Source organism: Puntigrus tetrazona, chromosome 7 (genome assembly GCF_018831695.1).
Source record: "Puntigrus tetrazona isolate hp1 chromosome 7, ASM1883169v1, whole genome shotgun sequence".
Taxonomy (NCBI): domain Eukaryota; kingdom Metazoa; phylum Chordata; class Actinopteri; order Cypriniformes; family Cyprinidae; genus Puntigrus; species Puntigrus tetrazona.
This window is the reverse complement of record NC_056705.1, coordinates 6,352,373-6,360,072: the sequence shown is the minus strand read 5'-3', so window position 1 is coordinate 6,360,072 and position 7,700 is coordinate 6,352,373.

Below are 7,700 nucleotides of genomic sequence, written 5' to 3'. Positions count from 1 at the left end.
AGAACAAAATGAGAGTTTTTATCTTTCTTGTCATCCGTCTTTGACAACATAGTTAATATAATAAATGGTTAAAATAATAAAGAAAGGTTATTATAAACACTTCCAACAACTAAGTTCTCAAATAAAACTCTTCAGTTTACATATGTATTATATATTTTGTGCTAATTGTGCTTAAAATCATTTGTGAAAATTTGTTGGATAGACAAATAAATACCTCAATAAAAACCAATAAAACCACAAATTACTAATGTATATAGAATTGAGTGCATTAGTGGAGCAAGAAAACCAGTATTACAAGTAATGTGTTTTCTGTATGTGCTGGTAAATATGTCTGTATTTATACATGCTTGATTGTTTGACCATTGTATCGTATCAGATATAATCAAATACAGTTGCTGCACAAACATTTCGAAACTGCTTTATTTTATTATTTTTTATTTCCTTGCTCTCCTTCTAGTAAAGCAGGTTGATTTCCACTACCTGAAGCCGCGAAGACTGACTACAGAAGAATCACCTGTCGGTTAACAGCAAAACAATTCTTCAGTGGTGTGATATTTCGCAACATTATTGTAAAATTACGCATCATGTATGACGTTGTCGAAGTTGTTGTTAGCTGTCAAAGCATTTTTGAGACACACAATATAGCATAACAAATATAAACGCATTTCTTTTTTACATCGGCAGCCGTTGAGTCGAGCGCCTGGATGAAATATCAGCTTTGACGGAAACACTGGTTTGTTTAAGAAGCCTAACAGGATGAAGTCCTCCCAAACAGATTATACGTTGGCTTGAAATCTAATGCCAGGATCAATGCGTCTATGTGGGCATGATGCATGCTTTTTTATGTCTGGCAATTGAGAGATGTGTGTTTGACCAAAATCTGACTTGTTATGACCATACATATTATTCGGCCTGGATATTTTTTGTTTAGACTTAATTCTCTGCTCTGGGTAAATTTACACTTGTGTTTAGTTTCTGTTTCGCTGATATTCCCGCATGCGCAAAAAAACGAATGACGGTTTTACGAGATATCTGTCAAACTGGCTGAGAAAATGTGACCGGACGAGTGACGGAAACACTCTTCTGCGCCGCAGACACACAAACAAAAGCCCTCGTTAAAAGGCAGCATGCTGCTTTTGTACAAAGAAAAAGTAGATGGAGTAAATAAGAAGTGTGTGATTTAGCATTTAAACTTAATATGCATTTTGGATACTGATTTAAAATTCTGAGCCATTTTTTGGGTAAAATTCTGAGATGCATGTTCACGGAAAGTAGACTTTTAATCATTTTTATTGATTTTTCTTTATTTTTAGATAATCTCTATTTCAAATATGCCAGCTCTCTGTTTTAAAAGTAGCATGGTTACTGAACGCAGGAGGTTATGTATCATTAGATCAAGAGTATTTTAGAGAAACTGGTTACACAAACTGGTTAGAGTCGCCGGACTAGAATAATTCATATGCTTATGTGCCTGCAGCGAAACACTGAGCCACGCTATAAAAAGAGAGGGGGGAAAGGCTAAGATTGTTGTGTTAGAATTACATGAAAATGCTTTCTAGTTTTTTGATTTCAGAATTGAATGTTCAATTATGTGGGCCTCGGCGAACAGACACTTAACTATAAAAAGGGAATCGCTTCTTAGAACCAGGTCAGAAATCGCTCATCCTCCAGACCCCGGACTAGTAAAGGCAATCAAGATGGTCAGCCGAGCGATGCAGAGCGCTACAACGCCTACTTCAAACATTCTCAAGGGACTGTCAGCTGCAGTGAGCTCGCCAATCCGAGTACCCACGCCAAGATTGGGATGATTGGAAAACGCAACATCCGGTCGACAGCGCGATAATCGTTTCCAGCACTGACCTGGGATCAGCTCTACCAACACCAAGTCGCGCGTGATAAGACTCCCGCCGTGAATCAACGCGGCCAGGACAGCTCACACTTTTCCAACCCCAGGAGGTTTGCTCTCTGTCCCAACATACATCCCTTAAAAAAGCCTTTTTCCTTTTCGCCAATAAAGGAAACTGCCAGGACACACATAAAACCACTAAACGAATAACTACCGCCTTCAAAACTAATAAAGGTTCATCTGTAAATAACTGCTTAATAAATGTTTCGATGTGCGAACCGCTATATACTTGTTAAATAATCCTCTAACAGAGAGCTGCCCATAAGCGCCAGATAATGCATGTTTGATATCAAATTGAAGCTTACGATGTTTCCAATATCGTGGGTGAGTTAATATGTGTGTTTGCACGCACAACAGTGTATTCCACTTATGTTTTCTTTTGATGGGCGAACAGAAGTGCAGAATGTCAATTCTAACTGGAAGCAAAGTATGCACAAAACCGAGTCGAAGCAGGTGTGGACACGCCTTCGACTCGGGATTGGACAACTGCTCAGGCACGCCCAAAAACTTGCACCTCAAAACGAGGAACAGAGTTTCTTGAGTTGAGTTGGAGTTGAGAACGCAGCCGAAATGGAGTCAAGGAGCTCGAGAAGAATTCGGGTCGCTGCAGGAATCGCCATGAAACAGAGAAACTTCGAACTTGAGAAGAACAGGAGACTCCGAACCAGAACGACCCGACACTTCTTCGACCCGGTCCGCTCCGGCACATCACTCCACGACACTCACTGCCCTTTCCATAACCAACCCGACCCATCCAAAGCGAACCACCAAGCTAGAGAGACTTCATTCGAACGGCCCGGAAAGCCCGACCACGCTATCCCACGGACGAGCCTGCGCCTAATCAGCACGCCGGGATTTCCCCAGACACGCCGAGTGGTAAAACTACTTCCGCTCTACTGAGTCTGGCGTGAGACACATATAAGCGAGGCTAAACTTAACTTTGCTTTGTTGGTGCTCTTAGTGCGATCTCAACTAGCTAACAGACTTTGGCAGACAATATCCATTTTTCCAACCCGTGAATGTGTACATGAATGCATGTGTGTGTGTGTGTGTGTTTATGCTTAGTCTTCTAGTGTAGTCTTGTCAAATAGTAGGTACTGTTTAATAAATTGTGCTCATTATTACGAATTCTGTTTGTGTGTTATGAAACTGGAAAGTCAAACTCATGCCCAGATCCGCTGTTACCTGCTCGAGGTAAAAGCGAAGAATCCAATTGATTTATTTTGCTGATCACAGAGTAAATTCATATTATACACATTTAAATTGCCCTAAAACGCTGACGTATTAAGTGATTTAAAGGTATACTGAATTGCATACCAACGTGGAATCTTTTCAGATTCAATTTCAAACTTGAATTGAGAACTGATTCAAATGACAAATTCGTGAATTATCATAATTAAAATTAGTGAAAACCTCACATATAATGGTGGAGAATGCGGCAAGATTTGATTTTCGGTTCATAATTCATAAATTTGTGATTCGTGGATTTTGGTTTTTCATTTTATCCGGAAGAATAGATTAAGACACAGAGACAAATTGCTGTTATTTCGCACTTCTATTTTGACATGCTAACACGTGAAAGTGCGTGTGATTTGTGAAGATTTTGAAAACTGCAGTAATCATAATATTTGTCCATAGAGACAGAGATCCGCGTTAGAGCGCCAAGTGAGGGAAAAAAGCCAGTTGTTCCTTGTTTATTTTCCACAAGGCTCGTTAATCTGTGACAGTGCGAAATCAATGTCATATGAATCTATTTCTCCTGGCAAGAGCTTAGAAGTAGCTAAACTGGCAATCCTTGGCCATTTAGTCACTGGAAGAAGTGAAACCGAAAGGCACGCAGAGAGCGCCAGAACGCGGGAAGTATATGGGAGAAGAAATTCTTGACTGGCGGAATAAACTGTGCAGACCCGCCGCGTCCGGCGACGCCATTGTTTAATTGCAGTATATGCATGTAAAAGCGCTCACTTTAGCAAGTGAAGACAGTGCTAGACGGTTGATCGAGTTTACTCAAGGCGAACATACTGGTCATTTCGTGGCCGAATCGTATAATAGCGAATTGCACGCATCCATAAAGTAACGACGCGGAAGTCCTAGGACGCTTCAGTTAATCTCAAAGTGCGCAAGCGCAGTCCTCCGCCATATTTGAAGTTCGTAATGAGGCTAGATAACTGAATCTAATGTGTTGGCATTGAAACCTATGCAACCGTTAGCATCAGGCCAGCTCTTAGCGAATAGACCTCTGCTGTCCATTGAGTTGGAATGCCGCAGGTGTTTATGGCGGTTGAGTTCCATCGAACGCCGAAACCACAATAGTGGGCTTCCTCCTCCTTTCCTCCACGCTTATTCCTCTTTTCCTCACCTTTCTCAATGGTAGCTGAATGCTGACAAATGCTGAACGCAACCGTTGGTATTAACAAGAAACGTTTTTTCTTACCCTTAGCATTTCAATGATACATTGCCATCAACAAGTATAACTGCTTTTATTAATTTGATGAGATCAGAAATATTACCCATTTTCTAGCATTATAATGTGAAACCTTAATGTCATTTACTAAATGTAATAGGTTCATATTCATAAATTGCAACAATATTTGCTGATCCATTTGATTATAATTGCTTCTCGAATACTTTGATGATAATTACTGAATTTCAACTATTAACTGCCGTTATTGATTGGAAAATTTTAATTTCAGTTGGTGATTTGGTTAATTATAATTGGCTCTTTATAGCTTTGATAACACATCACTTAAATATAATCCCTGGTTTGGAATTTTAATCAGATTTAGCAAATTAGGTGGCTCTCCATAATTGCTATTTTGTGGATCATTTAATTATAATTGCTTGGCACTTTAATACCAATATCATAAATTCTCAATTATAATCGACTTGAACTTCCGCTATCATTCCAGGTATAGTACCCGGATTCTATTGCAGAAGATACTTAGTGATTAATTCATGACTTGACTTCAGGAAGTTTGATCATTAATTATCGCCACCAACAGAAATTTCAAGTCATTTGCAGTTACGCTTGGTGTGTACAGCTGAGTGCCTCCTCTCAATCCTCTTTACAGGGTCTCTCCTTGCTTAGGGCTTAGTAGCCAGCACTTAAAGTAGCTGGTGCAGTGACGGTTGTCTCCGGAGGTGTCACAGCCGCAGTGAGGACCCTGCTTGAACGTGACCTGTGCTAGGGCTAAAGTGCCAGGCCTCTGTCCTAGCATTGTGAGTGAACCTGCGCAGGCATCAGCAATTGTGTAACGGAGGAGTCAACACGAGCTGACCTGGACGGAGGCCTGTGTAAACCACCCTGCGCCGCTGAATCGGGAAACCGATCAGTAACCCAGGGCTCTGCCCCCCGCAGCCTTTGCCGCCCAAGCCAGCCGCTGACGCACTTCCACCGCGGGCCCGCACTCAGGCCGTGCCGACGCTGTTTGAGAGGCCTACTGCAATACCGTCGGACAGAAGTTCTGATTGACCTTACAGGAGCACAGGCGCCAGACGGGAGCCATACTCATTGTATCCGACGGGTTAATCGCCTCATCACCAAAGCCTAAGTCTAAACTCCCATAAACCTATCATGCACACCTATAAGTAGGTTAGGGCCTATCTAACCTCAGTGACTTAACTCATCACACCAACATAGTAAAACCAACCATTAGGTATCAGGTTTAACGGTATCACACTTTGTCAACTTTGTTTACAAAAAGCAATCTTTCTCTTCTCTCCCTTCTTGTTCCTTTTCCTCTTGATCTAACTGCTGCTGCTGCTTCTGAGATCGACTGTGGAACCAGAGCAAAGACTTTAATTTGAGACATTTCTGATCAGTATCGGGTGAAACTTGACGACATTGTTTCAAATTGTTCATGCTCACGAACCTTCCTTCTCAGCGCAGAGTCCTACCCAGCCAAACCAAAGTTGATCGACGAGAATCGAAACATCACCCCAGAACAATCTACTTGGTGCACGGAGTCAATCTAACTAACTAAAAGCTGAATACTGTCATTGCATTGTTTTATCCTGCCCGGAGGAGATTCTAATAGCAATCGCAGTCTTGGTACTTAGAAATCCCATTTAGAAATCCTCAAAAGCATCCTCTAACTTAGGAAAGAGACAGGATAGAGCTCTTAACCCTCCTTCCCTTGACCAGGAAAGAGGTAAGCAATTTCCCTCTCTCTCTATCTCCCCTCATGCCTCTTACAGGTAGCTCCTCCTTTCTCCAAAACAAAAAAACGGAAGAGAAGAAGGAAGGACCACCTGTTACAGGAGCAAACTAGAAACGCCCAGCCATCCCTTCTTCTGTTCTGTGTTGTCTTCTGTTCTCTGTCGTCCTGTGTGTGTTTAATAATTGTCTCCCAGAAACGCCAGTTAGAAGCACACCCACCAGAGGATCACAGTTACAGAGAACCACGCCCACCTGACACCTCACATTTAGCATCACTGACACTACACATCTAAGGCCCTCTGTCTTTCCTTGCTGTTGTCTGTTCTGCCTTGTTTTGGTTGTTATTTTCTTCCAGGTCTGCGCCGTCACTTTTCCCAAATCCCCTCAACACACTAAAACATGCTCACACAGTGACAACGTTGGTCACTGGGAAGACCTGGAACATGGCTAAGTGTTGCAACCAGCAGCCTCCTACCCAAGGCCGCGGAACACTAAAGCGCCAGACCCAGAACAGCTGGATAACAACCTAACGAGCCTAATGAACAGGACTCCAAGCCAAGGCATAAACCACAAAGAGCTAGCAAAGATCACCTGCTCCTAGTCACACCTCATCGCCACTCCTCAAACTGAGTGACAGGCACGCCATCTTCCAACAGGAGCTGACATACACAGCGACGACATCAAACAGCTGGAACTGAGCAGCCAGGAACCAGGAAAAGCTGATGAGGAGAGAAAGGACCCAGAGGAGATTACTACGCTCAAAGCCTTACAGCAGCTTCCTACACAAGAGTGTGGAAATAAACCAAAAGAGACTTTGACAATGCTGTTAACAACCTCCAGTACGCAGAACAGCTACTGAGGCGCAAGACTGACATTAGAGACAAGGCCGGGCAGAATCAAAGCTCCTCGAAGCTCACTTGAACGCAGTCAAGGAATCAGATCAGCCGCCAGAACAACAGCCGACTACGCTAAAGAGGAACTGACGTGTCAAGGAGGAAATCAGACACGCCTACGACTCCAAGTGCCAATGAGCCACCGAGGACACGAGAGGCACTCCAACGCCACTCCCCTGCTAAGTAGGACCGGGTCTCCGTGCTTGGTACAGGCAAGTGAACAAAGGGCAGGCATGCTGAACACTCACCAGCTCCCCTCTGGAAGAGACATACTCATGAAGGCCAGAGAAACGGACCCAGCCAGCCAAAGAGGCACTGCACGGCCTGGACTCAAGATCTCGATAAGATCACAGGAACATCGCTGCCCAATTTAGAAAGTGTAAGCAGTCTCAGACGTCGAAACCATCTACAGGACGCCACCCCATCTAGCAGACCAGTCAGCCACTGATAAAGATGACTCATTTATCGCGAGCAACATCCACCCTGATGTACGCAGCTTCCTGACCGCAACCAGCCCCAGGACAAAGGCTGATTACCACCTGCTCCGAGAGGCTCTCATCAATGAATTGATGACCTAGAGTCAGAACAAGGATTCTCAGTAGCCGCCCAGATCAGACAAGGCCATTATGAGTCTCCGCTGTAAGTCACTACAGCCGACTCAGGAGAGCATACTGAACTCGCAACGAGCCCGAAATGGAACAGGACATGAACTTCTAAGACTCTCTCTTCCTCAGGAACCTAC